This window comes from Papio anubis, chromosome 3 (assembly GCF_008728515.1).
Source record: "Papio anubis isolate 15944 chromosome 3, Panubis1.0, whole genome shotgun sequence".
NCBI classification, from domain to species: Eukaryota; Metazoa; Chordata; class Mammalia; order Primates; family Cercopithecidae; genus Papio; species Papio anubis.
Genome location: NC_044978.1, coordinates 104,257,199 through 104,279,146, shown reverse-complemented (window position 1 = coordinate 104,279,146; position 21,948 = coordinate 104,257,199).

Sequence of the window (21,948 nt, the reverse complement as noted above, 5' to 3'; positions counted from 1 at the left end):
AAATGGAGCAAATTCACAGTTTTACTTACTGCTTTGGAATGCAAACAAAATTGAACTCATAAAATTTTCTGCTTCCTGTAAAATAGAGCAGTATAACGTTATTGAGCAGTAAGGAAAAAAAAAAAAAAAACTATCAAGGAACCTTAGTCCAAAATGTATTACATATGCATATGCACATCTGTCTCAAGTTAAAACAGAGATTTAGAGAAGGGGAAAACTCGGTAGTGCCATATATTTGTGAGAGGAATTATGAAGGTCAAGACATAACTGATCTGAGACTAGATGGAAAACTGATCTGAGACTAGATGGAAAGAAAGAATCAAAGTGGAAAATGGTCAGTCAGGAGACAGCAGAAGAATTTAAAGAATGAGGAAATCGAATGATAATGAGCTAATGGTTTATAAACTGTGAATTACATCTTGAAAATATTCAATGCTCTTAAATTTAATATTCATACTTGCTACCAGGACACATATCAAAAAGTGATATTTTCTGGGGGCTTGTCCATGATCCCTGAAGGGTCATTAAATGCAGACCAAGACTCTTCACTTTTTTTCAAAGTTTCTTGTCCTCAGACATTTTTCTGAAGGCAGATGGAGCACAAAACTCCTGGTTAGTGAGTTAAGAGTGAATGGTGCGGCTACAGAGGACAGGATGCAGAAGAGGACCCTCCTACCCCCATCAATCTCGGGGGTTGGGAATGTTGGTTTTGTACCAATCCAGTCTTTTCTATGACATTTTTCTTCTTCCTTTTGGGACTGTAATGGCACCTATCTTCTCTTTTACGATGTTAAGAATGTTGTTGCAAACTACAGAGATATTACTGGGTAGAATGGGTACTTGATCCAGTCATCAAAAATGTAATTCAGAACAATGTGGTTTCTATCTATTCTTAGAAGCAGGCTAAAAGCAGTGATTGAAAGTGTTTTGTTTTGTTTTGTTTTGGGTTCCTGTTGATGGAACACATTTGTAAAAGAGCAAGAGGCTTTTTCCCAGAGGCATCTTTTTTTCTTTTCTCCACATTGTCAAGAGTTAACTCAGCCCTGCAAACACAGGGCGCTTTTCTATGTGATAGTTTTATTTTCCTTTTGGAAGGCATCTTACTAGGCCTTGTTTGGGGAAGACCCAGTTCCACAGCTTCACCTTAGCACTCTGCTTGTAATAAGAAAGCAATGAAGAAGTGGCCCCACTGGCGACTGGCTGCAAATTTGGAGAAAGCCACCTGGGACTTAACTTAATATGTCTATGCACCCTTCTGAGGAAACTTTTTGTCCCAAACTCAATTTCAAACTTCAAGTTGAAGCCATAGAAAGGAAAATTGTATCTGAGGGACCCAGAGGTGGGCAACAATGGAAGTTAAGAGGCACAGTGCAGGTAGCATGACTAATTTCTGCCCAACTAGACCTTCCCACCCTGTTTCATGGATGGAGGTCATGCCCATATCCATGGCATAGTTAAGGTTACCAACAGCAGGAAGGATAGGCCAGTGCATAGGTGAATGTGGATAATTGCTACCCTCTAGGCATCCCTGTTACATCAGAGAAAGCTGCATTAGCACATATGGGTGGCAACTGCCAAGTTCACTGGGATGCAGGGATGTAAGGATGAAAGAAAAAAAGGGGATGCTTTTTTTTTTTTTTTTTTTGTATCTCCGTAACATACCCTGGGTATTTGCTGGGAAGAGAAAGAAACTATGGGACGTTTTTTTCCCTCTTCCAGATGGGTAACCAACTATCTTCAGTCTGTACTTCTCTAGAGTGCATCCTGAATCACTGAGACTCCATTGAAAACAAAACAAAACCTTATTTTTCTCATTTTCTCCTCTGTTCTCCCTTCATAGCTGGGTAATCACATCTTCATATCATAGAACACTCACTTGGGATGCATCCCCCAAGCTAGGAAAGGTTTACTTTCCCCAAACCTTAAACTCTTTGGCATAAAAATGAACTGGGAAGAAATTACAGATTTAACAGAGCAAATATCTTGAGAATGGACATCTTTTACAGCACACAAATATACTCTTTGTCTGCTCCCTCTTTACAGGATGCCAGGGTCAAGAGGGTTCCATAGCTCAAGAGAAGGGAACCCAGAACCCATACATGCAAGTAAAAGGGTAAATGTTTCTTTTTTAATAGTTAGACTTCTGGCCTCCCTCTCCCTTCCTGTGCAAACCTGTAGAATGAATGGTAAAGATCACTGTTTATATTCTCTGTGTAAAGTTTTGATTAATGGAAAAAGGATTTGTAAGGTTAGTCTTAAGCTGTAGCAAATCTTTTGTGCTACGAATTTGTCTTTCTCTATCTTTCTATCAGAAGGAGGGGTGCTTAGGATAGAATGCTGGCCTAGGACCCCATAAGCCTACTGTTTAATAGCACAGAAAACTGTTCAGTAACAAACTTTGCTACACGTTTCTGAAGAAAAAAAAACAGTAAAACAAAACTTGATGAGGTCTCCATGTTGTTTTATGTCCTTGGGAGCTTGATCTTTAGCTATATGACAGTTCTTTCTTTTGTTCTGTTTCATCATACAATGGCAGCCAAGGTTCAGTCCTGGCTTAGGGAGTGAGTACTTTCTGTTTAATATCTGTGTGACTTTGACCATTTGCCAATTCTCTTCCCCTCCATGAACAATATCTAGCTTCCTTTCTTAAATCGTCCTTTATCTGAGCTACCTTTAAATATTATAGATTTTGTAAAAACTATTTACCACCTCCTTGAAAATAACTTGTACACATGTGGTTAAGCCATAACTTTAGTTGAGGCTTGTTAGTTTCACCTGTGAACTTACTTTCGGTAAAGTTCAAAAGCCAGAAATATTGGCCGATTGGCTTAAGTAAAGTCGGGTAATAAAGGATTTAAAAGGACTTTTTTTTTTTTTTAAGAGTGCTGTGGTTAAAAGTCAACTTAATCAAAAATGGATACCCAAATTATAGGTATATTTAAACAGTTTAGGGTTTATGTGTTTTTTTTTGTTTTTGTTTTTGTTTTCTCTCTCTTTCTCTTCTTGGATCTTGTTTTGCTAGAAAAAGGTTTGTTTCTTCACAGTCAACAGAATTATTTTTCCAATTCTGTCTTGTCACACTTAATGCACACATGAAAGGCTCGAAGGTAATTTCTGAGAGCATGGGACTTTTTGGGAAAAACAGAGGAGGCACCACAGACCTTGTTTTTGGAAAAGCCTCTATTTTCCTCATAGAATCCCAAGAATTAAAAGCAGATAAATCCCTCTCAAAATCTGTTTTTGTCTTCCAGCTGTATCTGCTTATTAAGCCCTGGAAATTTTATGCTTTCCTAGCCCTGTTTCATGAAGGGCTTTACCCTGAGGCTGATAAGAGATCGATAATTGAAAAATCTTATAACTACTGAATCTTTTGTCTGTCTGTGAAGTTATATGTCTCATGTGTGTAATGTTTATGTAAAAAAAAAAGAACTTTAATTAGTTGACTTAAATAAAATAAGAATTTAGATCAAATATTTTTGAAGGAAAAATAAGAGCTGTAATGCCCTTTAGTTAAAGTGACTTTAAACTTTGATAAATAAAAGCTGTTTTAAATACAAATATTTTCAAATGTAAACATGTGCTCTAAATTTTGCAGGTCAGATACCAGGCTTGCTAAATGCTTTAAGGTTAAAAACAGCTTCTTTGGCTTTTGAAAATTGTTCAACTTGCCGCTTTATAGTTTGGTAAGGACTGGGGCATATGGAGTTAACCATACCCCAACAATGCTGGAAAGAGTTAGACCTTGTCTGAGCCTAGTATGAAATTAAATAACTTACCAAGTTTTACATTATAATTAAAAATTGCTAAGGTTTACCATTATAACATGCAATTGAGTCTACTACAAATAGATTTACATACAATTTGTGTAAGGAAAGTAAAATGTGTTTTTAGTAAAATATTATAAAAAGGCATGGGAATGGAAATTTTTGCCAAGTTTAGAGGACTAAAAGATTGTTTTAAATTAGATAAGATAAAGTAAAAGGTTTAAACAAGTTTTAGGAGGTTTACAAAAATTAATCTTGTAAAAGAAATTCTGTATGTGAATATACTGACTAAATTCAAAAGGGTATGATTTGGTTTTCCTCTAAATTGAAAATTGAAATAAAATCACAACAAGGTTTTCTTAAGGCACAGATCTGTTCTTTAACAAAAATTTGTAAGGGTTATAAAAATGTTTATAAGAATCTCACCTCATGGTCAAACTGGCTGAGATTAGATAGAATTATCTGTAAGGTTTTGTCATAATATTGGGGTTAACATTACTAATAGACTAATGCAAGAGTAAAATTTGGCTTTCTCTCCCTTGTAAAAGAATTGTATGTAATAGTAAAGGATAATAAAAGATTTTTGTTTGCCTTGCAAATAAACTACCAAAAAGAGAGGGAGAAGACAAGAGACAGCTTGTTTGGAAAGCTAAGACTTCCCTCATTATGAGTAAAGGGTTTTGCCTTGTTTTAAAACTTTTGAGTCATCATTTTGGCTAAATAAATGACTTTTGTAATCTGGAATTCTATTTCATGATATCAAGTGTTTTAACCCTCTAACTTATTTAATAGGCTTCCCAAAATCAAATTTCATCTTCCAAAGTTGTCTTTCCTGGACCCAAACTTTTGGACGCTAAAGAGGACCCCTGGAGCATCCAAAAGAGAGGTAAACGGGATTATTTTACATGTTTAGTTAAATGGGATTAGAAAATAAAAGTAAGGTTGAATCCTCTTTAGATTATAGTATAATTAATAATATTAATATATGTTCCAAAATTATATGGGATTTCTAAAATTCGAATTTATGAAGATATAGTATCAATCATAAAGTAATTATGTTGTTATTATAAACCACACAAATTACCAATTTTGTTTGTCAATTGTAATTTTGAATGTAACCACTGTGGACATTTTGCCATTCATAGACAATTGTTGTCTTGCTTTGATTATCTTCAAAAGATGGTTATAATCAGTTATACGAGTTTGACAGGTGCTTGTAAATGCAGATTTTTGTTTAAAATATTGCTGACAGTTTGTTTTGTTTTTCAGAGTCAAGAAAACTTTTGAGCTATTTACAGCTTTTAACAGTTGAGTAAGTTATACTCCTGTGAACAAAATTTGAAGCTTACTTATTTATCTGCCTGGTTTCTCTAGAATTTAGAAACTATTTGTCAGTATTCTTAACTCATGGCAATACAGTTATCTGTATGATTGCAATAAAAATCATTTTTTTCCTTTCCTTTTTTTTTTTTTTTTTTCAACAGGACACAATTAGAAAAACTAGTTGTTTTACAGAGGCTTTCACTGGAATGGTATGCTTTCCTTTAAGGGATCAAACTTGATTTGCAGAGCCAATAAAAGCTCATTAGGAAAAATGGCCTTATACCTTGTTCACTCAGTCCCCGTACAGGGTTTCTAATCTGTGATGTATAAAGAACGTCACTTTCTAACAGGCCAAGAACCCTCAAGTTATCTTGGGAACTCAGGCAGAGAGGAATTTACCCAACTCATAGGTATTTGAGGGCATAAACTCATGACTGAACTTGGGTTTTAAAAAATCTTATCTGAGATTCCTTCTGGAACAAAGTTTTATCAAAGCCAGTTTAGAAAAGCCTATGTGAAAATAATTTTTTCTTGCTGCACTTCATGCTTATAATCAGGCCAAGTATAAGATCAAACAAAATTTATTTTGCAAACAATTCAGTCCTATCATGATTTGTTTTTAACAAAAATGAGTATTGAAGAGAGAAAAATGATGTTTCAAAACTTATTACACACTTGCCATTAAATTCTAGTCTCTTTAGTTGTTTTAAAGTTTTTGTCTGCATTTTGGACGAACTCTGCTTGTTCCTGTGAACCAACCAGTGATCTCTGACTGCAACTCAAAAGAAACAAAAGTGATAGGTAATGTCAAAATCTAGATGATGCATATTCTAGTTCTGCGCAATTATCCTGCAAATCCTGCCAGGTGATAGCAGTAGGGTGCTCATAACCCAGAGGTTTCTTTGATGGGAAGATAAGAACAAATGGGAGCTAACCAAAGCCAAGCCTCATGCACCCAAATTTTAGCAGGCATAGCTAATAGCCACAAGTTATCTGGGTGTGCCAGCAGCTTCTGGATATTTTAGCTGTTTTTACCCCCTTGTTTCATTTTGATACATGACTTCTAATAACCCGATTTGTCTCTTCTCACCTTTAGGCCATCAAACTCCAAACAGTCATGCAGCTGGAACCTTAGATGATGGCTCCCTTTTACTGGGGACTGTTAGATAGGCCTCTGAGGGAGACCTGACTTCCAGTCTTCCCAAAATGGTGACCCATGTCAACAGGAAGCAATTAAGATCTGTCACTGTCCTTATCCTAATGGCAATAAAATGTACCTCTTCAGAGGAGGAAATTGATAGCAGCAGGAGGCAGACAAATGCCTAGGCAAATAGAGTCAGTTCTCCAGTGAAACCCCACCTTCAAGCTGCAGACAGAGCCTGAAAGCCAAGCTACAAGTCAAATCCACAGAACAGATTGAGAATCTGTCTTCCTTTGTGACACACTTTCCTCTGATGGCTCCCCCCGCTACACATACCTACAGTTTCCTAGTTGGTTTTTTACACTGCTGAGCCCAACTTTGAGTGGTGCCTTTGCTTTAGCCTTTCTCATAAAGCAATTTGCGTACATTCCCCTATCTGAGCTCATAAAAGCCCTGGACTCAGCCACTGAGAGAAACCACCCAACTGTGGGGGTGGGGCCTACCTCTGCATCCCCTCTTTATTGAGAGCTGTTCTGTCACTCAATAAAATTATCCTGCACCCTCCTCACTCTTCAATTGTCCAGTGTATCCTCGTTTTTCTTGTATGCAGGACAAGAGCTCAGGACCCACCAAATGGGATTATTCAGAAGGCTATAATGCAGTGGCCCTCTGCCCTCCACCAGCAGAGGGCAACTGCCTCACGCCATGGGAATCAACAATGTGGCTGAGTCAGCCCCAAACCGCAAGTTGAGATGGGACAAGGGCGTTGCTGGCTGGGAGTTTCCAGCTGGCAAAAGTGATTGAGAAAAGTCCTGTGTTATTATTCCTCCTGATGCAGGAATTTGGTAGTAATACATTTCTTTATTTTTTGTATTTATTCAATATGCCTAAAAGATGCCACTCCCTTGCTTCTACTATCTTTCTCCATATGCAGAATGTTCAATGATATGTCCTCTCCTGACCAATTAATTCTCTCTGCATCAGAGGAAGATGAAGACATTCTTGATACATAACTAACTTTGGGAGAACAGTTTGATCATGTTCATTCCATCTTCCTTTCCTCTCTTTTGGAGCCAGTTTTCCTTAAGAGAGCCAATCTTTTGTGTTCCTTCTAAAATATCCCTGACCTGCCACACCCACATCCATACCCAGACAGCAGGATGTTTCACTGGTCTAGCAGTCCCTGTGATTCTGTGGGTGAATCTACACAATTTTAATATCCAGTATGAAGTAGCCATTTACTCACAAAATAAATCCTTTCTCCAATATCTTACCCTCCTCATTAATGTTTTTGGTTTTCTGAATGACCTTTAATACTTTGTTTTACTTTTCATACTGCCATATATAGATGGTCCCTAACTTACTGAAGTTTGATTTATGCTCTTTCAACTTTATGATGGTGCAAAAGTGGCACACATTCAATAAAAATGTGCTCTGAATTTTGATCAAAAGATCAAAATCCCAGGCTAATGATACGTTGTAAGACATTCTCCCATGATGCTGGGCAGAAGCAGTGAAGAGCAGCTCCCAGTTAGCAACATGATCTTAAGATATCAGCTCATACTCTACAGCATACAGTATTTCCATATGATTTTCCCTACTGTAGGATAATATTCGAAGCATGTTTAAGGTAGACTAGGCTAAGCTATGATGTTCAGCAGGTTAAGTGTGTTAAATGCATTTTCTACTCACATTTTCAACTTATGGTGGATTTATTGGGACGTTACCTCATAGTGAGTCAAGGATCATCTGTATTGGACTTCCTCAAATGGTCATCAATTAAAAACTTGTTATGTATTGTTGAGAGCTCACTATGTCATGCACTGAGCTGGGTACAGTCAGACAGATGTGTAGCTAGATAGGAGATGAGTAAATTAAATTCCTAATCTCAAAAGTTTACATTTTTGGTGGGATTTGCATAGCCTGTATATGCCAGATATTGCTTGTCATAGCAGGGATAGAATGAAGTGAAAGTCTTACCTGAAAAATAATCACAGCACAGTGGAAATACAGATAAGAAATTACACATTACAAAATGAAGTCTATGAGATACGCAGTGATTACAGAAGTATAGATGAAGGGCATCTAGAACATGCTAGGGAAGGAGAATGGAGAAAAGGTAACATTCCCTGAAGGAAGTAATATCTGAGTTGATTCCTCAAAATTTATAGGGTTATTTAAAAAGTACTAAACAAAGTGATAGTCAAATTCCGTGAGGAAATTATCTTTGTAAATTAGGTAAATAACGGTTTGTACACATATCATGGATTTCATAGTTTTTTTCCTAAATAAATTAGGATTGATATAAACTATTAATTATTGAGATTAGTGTACTAGTCAGTAATTAATAATTAATTGTAATTTCCTCTATTCTTTGGAGAAAACAGAAAAAAGCTATTGGGTATGTACAATGATAAGGTAAAGAGTTATAATGAGGCATCAAATATGTTGCATTTTACCCTAATAGACAAGGTAAGACACAACTCATTGCTATTGCTGAAACAAAACCCACAGGCAAATTAAATTAGCATGGCATGATTTAAATAAATGTCATCCTGCCATGCATGATTAATTTACAAGTGAATGGGAGAGATAAAAAGTGTTTGGGGAATTCAGAGGGTGAAGAAATGGCATCTACTCTGAAGGTGAGGTAGAGCTTACTGGAGAAAAAGAATCTCAATGGAGTCCTGAATTAGACCTTGAGTAGTCATTTAAGTCAATGAATGCTTTAGTTTGTGCAAGTTAACTGTATATTAAGACTAATTTGAGGGTCAATAAAACTGACTTAAAATATATTTTATTCATAATATCTACTGGTTAAAATTAACCTCATTGAAATTAGTTTATTTTTATTTGATATTTTTGAATCAAGCTCTTAACCCTTCTTGGATGAATTTATTTTAATTTGAAACAACTTTTTATTTGCATGTATATATCTGTGTTTTCAGTCTAAAGATTGTGATATGTCTGCAGGTATAGGCAAAGAGTCAGGTCTACTCCTTCTCATACTGCGAGAGAGGCATAAATTCAAAAGGGCATGTTGTTACTAGAACATTTTCAACTATGAATGATTTTTGGAAGATGAATTTTTCAAAAAGTAAAAGTCAGTTTTTATAATGAAGAGCAGGAAAAACAATACATTTTTTTTTTCTATTCACACTTTTTCTAGTCATCCATTTTAAAACTATTTATTTCAAAAATATTTCAATTCTGTTAGTTGTACTTCCACTCTTGAGAAAGCATACCTTAGATATATTTTAGAGCTATTCATTCTTAAAGTAATATTACATTCATGTATAGACATAATAGAGAACAGCATGTTGACAATATAAATTTCTCACTGCTTCAGGAAAGTTGATAGTTTTTATGGACTTACTACCTTGACAGATATTCCTGTGTGTTCTATTTATTTTTTTATACTACCTTGGCTGAGAACCATTCTGTCCTAAATATTTACAACACTGAAGTCGAACAAGTTATTTGTTAACTTCTTCTTTAGAGACACCTGGTAAATCTGAATAATTATTTCCACTAAAAGGAGGTCTTGGAATTAATAATTTACCATCAGCCATAGTAATAAAGATTCATGTCAGGAATTCATTTAATCTTAAGGGAAAATTGTCATTTAATTTAATTGACTTTTGTTCTTGTGTTACATAACGAAGCTGTGGGTTAGAATCTTTGTACTAAATGTGATATTTTGAATTGCAATTTTAATACAATTTAAAATGTTTTGTTTTCCTCATTAAAATGAGTGAAGTATACTAAAATAATCATATTTGTTAGACAAATAATATAGAAGGAGAAAAATTTTTACTTTTTCTGAAACAAATGGACGAAAGTTTACTCCTTCCAATGATGAAACATCTAGCTAATAGAGATATTAAACAATATACAATTACCCTTCTAATGAAGAAACATGATTTCACACAGAACATTGTATTTATTCTGAAATAGAAAGGATAACATATTACCATTTTTATTTTGTATACAGAGAATTTTAGGCAAAATACTCTTAGTTATAATGGGGGTGCACACACACCCACATATAAACAAGACCTGATTTTCTTACTTTTAGTTTGAAAAACCAACCACAAACATGCCTGTATGTCTTTTTTTTTTTCTTTTTTTCTATTATCTCTTCTTTTTCTTCACCTCTAGATTAATGATAGGGATTCAATAAACACATTAATTATATTTATATGTGAATTTCCAATTAACAGCATTTCCTTTTGTGATGTACTCTTATCAGTTTCACTTTGTTGACTATATAGGAATAAATACAAACATACTAAGAATACACAAATTTAAAATCATTATAATTATCTTTATATATTTTAAATTAGCATATTGCTGTTCCGTATCATTTATTTCAAATGGCAACCAATATTAATGTAGATAGAAAAGTAATCTAATCTCAAAAGCACAAATATCAAAAGGGAATACTTCTCATTTCTTAAAAAATTTTTACTTTTTCTTTTCTATCTTATTTCTCTTGGTAGAAAAGCAGTCAAATTGGTACTAACAATGTGCATCTTTCCTTCCCAAAATAATCTTTCATTGTTAAATACGTTGAGAAGATGGGCCATCTTTCAAGTTGCTGTTATTTTTTCATCCAGATGCAATTTTTCTTAACTCTAGTCTTTTGAATCATGTAATTGTTTCACTTGTAATTTATGCAGTGCCAAAATAACTATAAATCAGTGAAAAAAAAATGAAATTCCTAGGTAAAAATAACATATTTGTATTCAACTTTATGTCGGCTGAAAGACCAGTTGGTTGACTTAATCATAATCATAGCTAATTTGGAGGAGGGGGGAGTCGTGTAAGTGATCACAAAATTTTGTAAAGTACTTCTTGCACATTTGAGCAATAGAAATATAGTGATGATTAGACATTGAAAAGTAGTTGCATTTTCTCATTCTTCGCTGAACTAAACATATAATCCCTAACTTAAAATATGTATAAAAGTGATTTTATTTTTATAGAGAAAAAACATAAAGTCCCAGATACAATTAAAGAGTTAGGCATATAGAGTTTAAAGTATGCCAGACACTGTTTACAATTCTTAAAATCAGTTAACTCCTGACATCTTCACAACTACCTTATGGAATAGTCACTATTAATATGAGCAATATGCAGATAAAGAAACTGAGGCATGGAGAAGTTAAGTGGCTTGAATCATTTCACACAATAGTGGAGTTGGAAACCAAACCCAGACTCTTTGTTTCTAGAATCTGTGCTTTAAACACTATGCTGTTGTAGACAAATGAGGAAACATTTCAAAAACTATTTGGAAATATCAATAATACATTCATTCACCCAAATTATCAGTGTTTAACTGAAAACATGTCTGGACCTTTATATTTGTATATGTGTTTGTGTTTGTATAAATGCATATATATTCATACTTATATGTGATTCATATATGAATGAATTCATTTATGAATGTGTGATTTACATGTGTATATATGCAGATATTTTGTATTTGCAGACATTTACATATACATGCACATATTTTTAAAAATTAAAAATAGATATGTATTTACCATTTAATCAGGGCCTTGAATAACAATGGCTTGGGACATATACAAACTATTTACTCAGGAGAACTATTTATTTGCCTTGCTTTGGGTTGAAATCTTAGTGGGCATCAATGATTATCCATTGATCTTAAAGGAACATACTCCTTATATTATACTCCTTGTAATCTGAAAGCATCTTAATTTAGTAAAATTTAAAATGTGCAGTCCTATGTAATGATTTCAAAAGTTTAACATGATTTAATATTGAACTGTCTTACCTCCCCAGATAAGGTCTTCGGTGGTCAGGAATCCTGAAGTAGGCTCACTGCCCACTTATCATAGTTATCATTCAGTAACCTCTGATGTCCTTGGGGCCAGACCATTTTTACCTTCGCGCTTGCAAATATCTTCTTCCCAGGCAAATCTATGAGATGGGATGAGAGGACACTTTTATCATCCACAAGAAGTTAGACCAGCTGATGACCATTACACCAAATTTTGCTCTTTTTTTTTTTTTCTCTTGCCTGAACATATTAAATATCCAAGCCCATTCATTATCTAGGATTATAAATGTTATGCCCCAGAGAGAAGATCAATTAAATAAAAGGAAACACAGTTATAATGCAGACAACGTGGTTTAAAAATGTGGATTCAGATTTCTGGAGTTTTATTAATTGATCTGGGTCAGTCTGTGCAAGTAGAACACTGAGAGTTGAGTAGAGGAAGAATAGCTGAACAATCCAAATCTATCCTAATCCTGGTTGCGTTTTGGCAACATTTGTTGGCATTTACCTAATTTGGATTTAGTATCAGTGGGGACAATTCTGGTCCTGTAAATAGTTAGACCTTGTAGATAATATAAACAAATTCTGGGTGCTCCCAACTTCTTGGCCTTAATTTTATTAGCATACTTAAAGAGAATTGACTGAATGAATAGTTGGGGGCAGAGATTCATACTTGATATCCCGATAAAAGGTTTCCTGCAATTTCCCCCACCAGTATTGCCTTCTAGTCCATAGCCTACCAATCCCTCCCTTCTCCCACTCCCACATCCTCTAATTCTAATAATTGTATGAACTTCAGCTTGTCATCATTTGAGACACAAACATAGGCATGAATATGGAGGCCAATCATTGATTATGTTATATCCAAATATATCCCTGGTTATAGCTCTGACTGTTCTTCCACTGAGCTTTACAGAATTAGAGATTTTCTTCCTGTTATTTTATAAATTGTTTTTCCAAATATTATACTCCTCATATATATTTACCAACCCATAAACTGGAAAACTGTATCTCTAACGAAAGATAATTCCTTAATGTCACTGCCCATAAAAATACAATTACATAAATATATTTATTAATTAATTTTACCCTGAAAAGGTTTTTATTTTTAAACAAGCAGCAACTCTTCCCATTTGTATTTGTCTTTTTGGCTTATGTTCAGCCATGTTGACTTGTGAAACTCAGAGATGATGAGTTTTATAATAGAAATACAAATGAAACATTAAATTATCTTAGGCACAGTGATTATATAATATTAAGTGTTATATATATATATATATATATATATATATATGATATTGAAGAGATTCCGTTGGATAACCTCTGTATTTCAGAGTTAGCAAATAGGTCCATCAGTTAGGGTTTGTCAGAGAATCAGAGTCACTATGAGTAACACAGAGTAAGAGGTTTATAGTATGAATTAGACAAAAAAGAAAACTATGGAAACTAGTTAAAGGCTTTATGTAAGATTGACTTGGGTGTCTGATATGGGCTGGAAGTTAGCAAGCTTGTAGTTGAAAAGAAAAAATGGACATAGAGTGAAGGAGATCAGGGAAAAACTGAAACCCCCGAGGGCTTTTGGGAACCCATGAATTCAAACTGGAAACCACATTTGTCTTTCACTAACTCAGATTTCAGTAATGTCAGTGATCTGCAGAAGTTGGTACTCTTCACAATGGGCTTACATACACAGCTGACCCAGAGTTTGGAAAAATTGAATGATATGATCCACTGGGAAGTGGAGGAACTGCAGGTCTGGCTGCTGCTTCATGACAGTGAGTTGAGCCAGTGGATCAGCAGCCATATGTGTGCACTGCAACAGCATCTGGCTCTGTACCAGCCTGGATAGCAGAGCCTGCAGCTACTCTAGCTTCTGCTTGAAAAGAATAGACACCCAATTACTCTTAAGAATTCTCAAGCTTCTCTCACATATGTATTTCTTGTAGTCTTGGTGACGATAGTATCCTCTTGGTGAAGACTACATCCACTAAAAGAGAGCAGCATCTTCTTAGTGGATGTAGTTAGTATGGAGTTAAGGTATTTGTGAACACATATCATTTAATAAATCCATTCTAGTATCTCAAACATCTTAAGTCATTAGAAACTGTCATTCATAATACCAAGGAAGGTCAAACATTTTAACTTCATCAATGTAGGTAGGCTATCTTTGGGTATATGTTCAGCTACCTAAACACGGTGTTAAAACCATTCTCAGTCCTTCATGGTAATATGTTGAATCCAGAATCTGTTTAGTGCACTCATGATAAATAATTCAGCCCAGTCCAATGTTACATTCATACCACTCTGTCCCAACACTGTTAGGGTTTGTTCACAGACATGTTCTTCAGACTTCTGCTGATGCAAAATGGCAAAAATGTCACTTTTTTGATGCTTATTGCATTATACTTTTGGGTTTACATTTTCTGGCCTGACAGATTTAAATCTGTCTACAAATTCAGAAGCAATGAAAGGTGATGGAGTAGGTATTAAAGAGCATCAGAGTTCCCCACAATCACATACATCAGAGAGGACATTCCTGGTTATTCAGGCAAAAGGAGATTAACCTCATAAGGGAGGAAAATTTACTTTTAATGTCAAAAGCATCTCAGGATAATTTATGGGTTCAAAGGCCCCAGCTTCAACAGAATATACTCATAAGTACCCATACCACTGTGAAGATCATTATCCTTACAGATCAATGCCCTAACTTTAACAGAGATACACATTATATTAGAAATGTAATTTGCATTGTAATTTACTCACTTATGGGATAAGTCTTCAATTTTATTTTCAGAAATTCAAGTACTATGGAGAGAGAAGAAAACAGTTTCATTTTTAAACGTTTTGGTTCCTTACCTGGACCCAGATTTGAGCCCAACTCAGCTGTTTCCTTTTTCAAGTGTCTAGTATATATAAAAATAAGTAACCCATTGTGTTCCATATTTTTACCACTGCATTCCATGGGAGGAACTCTATAGCCACCCAAAGATTTCTATAGCACATGATTGCAGATTATCTACAGATAATATAAAAAACAGTCTTGCCAATGCATGCCATATACTACCACTAACTAAATTGCCACTGAAAACTGATTCATTAATATATTTAAAATCAGCAAATCAGAAAATCAGTTCTGTGCAAAGAATAATCAATTCAAAGAACTGACTCACAAGGTCGTAATTCCCAGAATCACTTGGGTGCCCAAATCTGTATGATTTAAGCTTTAATCAAATAATAAGAACCACAATGAGTGATACATAGAATGATGATAGTGATATGTGAATATCTATAGTGATATGTAGTATAAGTAATCTGTTATAGGGATTAAAACTTATATATTTGTCAGAGCTGGCTAAGTAGTTTACATAAGGCTGTTGCTTCTGCATCTGTTGTTGATATTGAGGTAAGAACCAGGATATAGAGAGAAATATTGGATTTAAACCTGGGAAAATTAAAAACAAACTGAAATGCATATGAATACATAGGAACCTATGACTTAAACAGGAACACATGGGGACTAAAAGGAACCCACAAGAACAAAGTAGAATGCACATCTGTTATTCACAGCTTGCAGCCTCAATGATGTGTGAAACCTATGTTATAATCCGAACATACTTCAACAAAGAGCTGCACATGTGCCAGTGCTATGATGTGCAGAAGCTAAAACAAAAGATCCACCAAGAACCAAAGAAACTAAGGGTCCAGCTGCTTCCCCACACCAGCAAGATGAGCCAGCACACCGAAAAAAAATCAGGTGCAGGGGTCATGGCCTTACTTGGACTTTCAGAGTGTTGAGGTAACAAAAACTAAATAAAATAAAATAAAATAGGCAAAAAGTCAACTGTTTGCTTCAACTTTCCACCTCTCACACAAATTTCCCTTATGGTTGAATTTACCCAGAACCATATGAGGAAAGGAAACCTGAGAAATGTTTGATATGATACAAAGTTGCATCCCTGGGAGGGACATTCCTAGGAGCAAATCAGGGAAGAGTAGAGAACGGATAAGGATAGAATTACTTATTTTCTAATCAGGAACCCCAGAAGGGCACTTATCTTTATTGTCTTTCAGTTACAGCTAAGTTCTAAGGAACACTCGTGAAGAATCAATTCATACATATGAAACATATTTGAGCTTCAAATATGGTATGCACAATTCATAGTTACATGAAAAACATGTAAAGAAAGTATGTAGGCCAAAATCTTTGCCTTCAAAGATGGTAAAATTTACATGATTGTCCCATCTTCAGAATAATTTTCACATTCTAGTGTTTCCCACCATGATTACCTGGTAGAATTACAGCACAAAATGCATACAGTTTGTTAATTATTATTGTTAACCTGCTTCCACCTACTTACATAAAATGATTTAATATGATTTAATTGGTTTTTCTTTTACTTTTTTTATTGAGGTACTTAAATATAGGGAAATATACAAATGATTAAGACAACATCTCATGCCAAATGCTCTAAGAATAGGATTGAAACACAAAATCCTATTTGTTTAATATGTAGAGATAGTAGCAGTGTGCATGATTGGATTATGTTGCTGCATATTAGAGTAGTGTGCAGTTTTTCACATGCCAGGTCATACTGACAGTAGTAGATAAAATTGGGCCAGTAGGGTATCATGAAAAATGTTGTAAACTGGACAATATCAATCTAACAAAGACAGAAGAAAGGTATAGTGAGACAGCCAGCATATGGCTTCCAAATTTAGAATTCTGAAAAGGTTTTCATCTTCATAAATATTTATCATCCATGAGTCTAGATTTACTTTGTTACAGAACACAATCATCGAATGTATGTTATTTGTAAGTCTTTAAAAATCTTTTAGTCAATTCACTCACCCTACATAGCTTATAAAACTGGTAGAAAACAAGATCTGTGCACCAGGAAAAAGTCATATTTGCCACATTTCAGTGAAGAAAGGCCATATGTCATTCACTCACTGAATATTTTATTCAATATGTCAGGATAATAAATCCAAAATCAACAAGCAACACATCTTTTTTAATTATTCAAAACACATAATAGTTCTATTCATGGGTGGAAGCACTAATAACACAAGGAAAACAACTACACAGTATAAAAAGATATTGTTGTTTTCAGTCCAGTTGGTTTGTTTAAAAAATCATCTTACTATGATTCTGCAGATTATGTTTTAAGATTGGATAAAGCTTAAAATTTTAACAAATATGCTTAAGTACAATCATCAAAAGACAGTTACTTGCCACTGTAATAAAAATAAATTGCAGGTCAATGTACCTCTAGAATCTTTTTAAACAATTTTGTTTCAAATAAAGAAAGTAGCAAAAAACAAGTGGAAGTAGATTTTCTCCTCTGGCTATGATAGGGTAGCTTATACGAGGCAAATGCTCTTTTCTGCCAAGAATAAAAAAAAAATAGTAAAATTAATTTAGAAAAAAGGCTTGGTTCCTATGTGACAATGAAGCTAGCATATGAGGGACAAGATACTTGCAAAAAAGGGAAGCTCAAGAAAGAAATAAAATATATGTGAAAGACAGCTGGTTAATAGCCTAAGGAATACATAAATTCAAGAGAAAGGTTTTTTTAAGCCTTATGATTCTGAAGAAAGAAAAGTGGAAGATTAAGAAGTCAAGGAAAGCAAGACATAGTAAAAATGGTATGCTTTCAATTGTAACACTTGAGGAAAATAAAGCAAAATAGAGGTACACTGAAACTTATAAAGATTACGGACCCAGTTTGAATCTAACAGTGACTGACAGTATAGAAATGATTATCTCTCTACTAGTATCTTAATAGAAGATATGGAATCTTTTCTAGGAAGGAGAACATCATGAAGATGTTCATGAAGATGATACATTTTCCTAAAATGTATTAAAAATTACTATACATACTAGAAAGGAAAAAAAATGCATCATGAGAAAAAAAAGAAAAAGACATAGATAACGCAGTTATTAATATTAATTTTTCAGCAAAACTTCTGAAGGTGAAGGGGAAGTTTCCCTTGACCGTTACACTATTTCTTTAATGATTACCCTACACTTCATAATGTGCATGGCTGGCTTAGAGTATATTTTGAAATTACTGTAGTTAAAATGTTCAAGGAAACAAGTGACAAAATGTAGTATCTCCTTAGGGAAGTTGGATCTACTAAAAGATCAAATAGATACAGTAGGAATAAAAAATAAAGTAAGTAAAATTCATGATTTAACATGTGAGTCCATGTAGTAAACTAAAACATAGCTAGAGACGACAATGTTAAACTTTATCTAACTCCAATGTTTCCAAACAGTACCTAAGTTTCAGAAATCTCACAGTCCTTTTGTGTCCTGAGAAAAGGTGAATCAGAAAGAACTACCCTTGTACAGATACCATAAAACCCAACTTCACTTTTCCTCACTAACTCAGATGAGCCTCACTTCTATTCTTTCTTACGACTTCTGCAAAACTCACTGATGACTCCCTTGTTAGCCTGCCTCTAAAAATCCTTGGGATCCTCTTATGTTTTCAATGTCTCCTCCAAAACTCATGTTTGAAACTTAATTGCCAATGTAATGGTACTGGGAGGTGGGCCTTCAAGAGGTGATTAGGGCTGTACATGTTGGCTCATGCCTGTAATTCCAGCACTTTGGGAGACCGAGGCTGAGGGATCACCTGAGGTGAGGAGTTCAAGAACAGCCTGGTCAACATGGTGAAATCTCATCTCTACTAAAAATACAAACATTAGCTGGGCCTGGAGATGCACGCCTGTAATTCCAGCTACTCAGGAGGCTGAGGCAGGGGAATCCCTTGAACCTGGGAGGCAGAGGTTGCAGTGAGCCGAGATCGCGCCACTGCACGACAGCCTGTCCAGCCTGGGTGACAGAGCATGACTCCGTCAAACAAATAAACAAACAAACAAAGTCATCAGGTCATTTGAGCTCCATTCTCATGAATGAATTTATACCTTTATCATGTGAGTGGGTTAGTTATCATCGGAGTAGGCTCCTGACAAAAGGATGAATTTACCTCTCTGTTTCCTAATCTCCCTTGCCATACAATGACTTCTGCCATGGGATGATGCTCACCAGATGTGAGCATCATACTCTTCAACTTCCCAGCATCCAAAACAATGAGCCAAATAAAATTATCTTCTTCAAAGTCTGTGGCATTCTGTTATAGCAGCAGAAACCACTAAGACTGTCTGCCTTATTATTGTGGAGATGTTGCTTATTAAGTGTTCTCTGTATCATATAATCTGGTAAAATTATCGCATTAATTGCCTGTGTATTTCATCGTCCACAGAGAAAAACCAATGAATTGAAAAATAGATGAGGTAAAAATATTTGGACTCCACCACAGAGAGTAAAAAGCACAGGAAATTCTGAAAAGGTTGTAAGGGATATATGGGAATTTGAGAAAAGTTTGAACATGTGTATTTAGAATATCAGAATGAGAAGAGCAATAAAAAGTAAGAAGAAAAAACATTTGAAGATATGATAGCTGATAATATTTTGAAGTATATTTAAAAGACATCAATCTACAGATTCAAAAAGAAACTACAAATCCAAGTAATAAAATTACGATAAAACAAATGTCTAGGCATATTATAATAATAAAACAGATGAACAAGACAGGAAGAAATATAAAAAGAAGCCAGAAAAAAATTAGAGTCAAATAGGCAATAATAATGCAGCTTATTTCTCAACAGACAAATAATGTAATCCAGATTACAATGGATAAATTGATACTTTTTAAATAGTGAAGGAAAAGCTTAACCTAGATGTTTACACTGTGAAAACATCCTTCAAATGTGACGCTAAAGTAAAATCATGTTGGGACACAAAAACTAAGGACATTCATCATTAATAGACCTGAAGTAGAAGAATACTCTAAGCCAGCCATGCACATTATGTAGTGTAGGGTAATCATTAAAGAAATAGTGTAACGGTCAAGGGAAACTTCCCCTTCACCTTCAGAAGTTTTGCTGAAAAATTAACTTACAAATGGCAGATTAACTGGAGAGAAAGAATCCAAATTGTATTAATGTGTACACCAGGAGAACCAGAGTTATAATTCACCCCATAACATGGTTCAGAAGCCTCTATACCATCCTGACAAAATAGGTTATGGGAGTGGGAGGGGAAATCTGTTAAAGTGATTCCCAGGGAGAATGAATGGATCAGAAAACAGAGATTACCTTGTACATTATTTTGTGAAGGGTCTGTTCAGATGTGGTTACATTCTTGGTCTTACAGGGTGCAGAAGAATGAAACAATTGTTCTCTTTAGGGGATCCAGACTTCAGGGAGATAAAGGAACTGAACAACTTCATCTTGTGCTTTGGGAGAGATGGTGGAGCACGAAGACCAGAAAGACCTTGAAGCTTCTTGAGTTCAGCATATCAGCATGCCATATTTTGGGGCATTTTTTTCTGAGACCCAACAACAGTAAAAGAATAAAAATAAATATCTTAATAAATGTGAATAAAACAAAAGTACTTCATTAACTTGAATACTTGAAATTAGCAATACTTGAGGTTAGTGCATAGTGCTCCAGATGACCAAGTCTGCCCAATACTGTTGAAACTAACTGCAAATTTGAGGGTTTTCCAAATCCACAGTCAGGTTTAATTATCTACTATGATGACTTACAGAACCAAGGAAAGAGCTATTCTTATATCTCCCAATATCTGTCTTAACCTAACTTTCCTAAATACCAATTAACAAGGATAGCCTCATCATATTGACCAGTCTTTTCCTAGCCCGCCCAGTACTTTTCTACCAGCTCACTCTAGTGCCTAAAAATCCCAATCTTTTTTGTTTCAGCAGAGTTGAGCCGAATGTCAATTATTACAATAGTCTTGATCCCTGTTTTAATAGTCTCTAACAGAAAGTGCGGTGCCTCAAACCTATAATCCCAGCACTTTGGGAGGCCGAGGCGGGCGGATCGCTTGAGGTGAGGAGATTGAGACCAGTCTGACCAACACGTTGAAACCCCGTCTCTACTAAAAATACAAAAAATAACCAGATGTGGTGGCACACGCCTGTAATCCCAGCTACTCAGCAGACTGAGGCAGGAGAATTGCTTGAACCTGGGAGGCAGAGGTTGCAGTGAGCCAAGATCCCTCCATTGTACTCCAGCCTGGGCAACAGAGCAAGAGCAAGATTTGGTCTCAAAAAAAAAAAAAAAAAAAAAAAAAAGTATCTAACAAAGTTTTCCTTAACTTTTTAACTCCATTGTGTGCATTTTTTCTTTGATAACTGTGAAACATATCACCCATGTGATTAGAAAGGAAAATCACAGAGTAATCTCTTGTAAACATATATACAAAAATCCTAAAGAAAATAGTAGCTGATGGCCAGCTTGAACTTATTCCAGAAACACAAGTTTGCTTGATTATTTGAAAATCAATCAATGTAATTTCCCATATTCACAGAAAAAAAGGAGAAAAGCATTTGTTTTAATATTTATTCACAGGAAAAAATCTTTAAAATGTACGAATCAAAACAAAATTCCTTAACCTGGTAAAGAACTGAAAAAAATTTACACTTTCCTTAGTTTGCAATGCCAATAGCAGAGGCAAGGATGAAAGAACAGAGGGCAAGCGGTGGGTGTTGAAGGGAACAATAGTAGAAAAGAAGGAAAATGATACAGGGAAGGAACTCAATATTAACAGTAGATATTTCAGCAGTCTTCTACAGTAGGTAATTGAAGCTTAATTCGGTGTTGAAACAGGGAAACACTTCAAAAACATGACTCAAGGGAAAGAAGTATTTATATACCACTGTGATTCAGTGAGTAGTTAAAAGCTGCTTCTGGTGGTGTTAATTTCCTGGCATTTCTAAGCTTGCCAAGTGTCTGGACAGGGCAGCTTTCCAGAAAAACTCTCCCCATTAATGATGCTGATATTGGATGTCAAAATTCCAGTGAACTAAATTTAAAA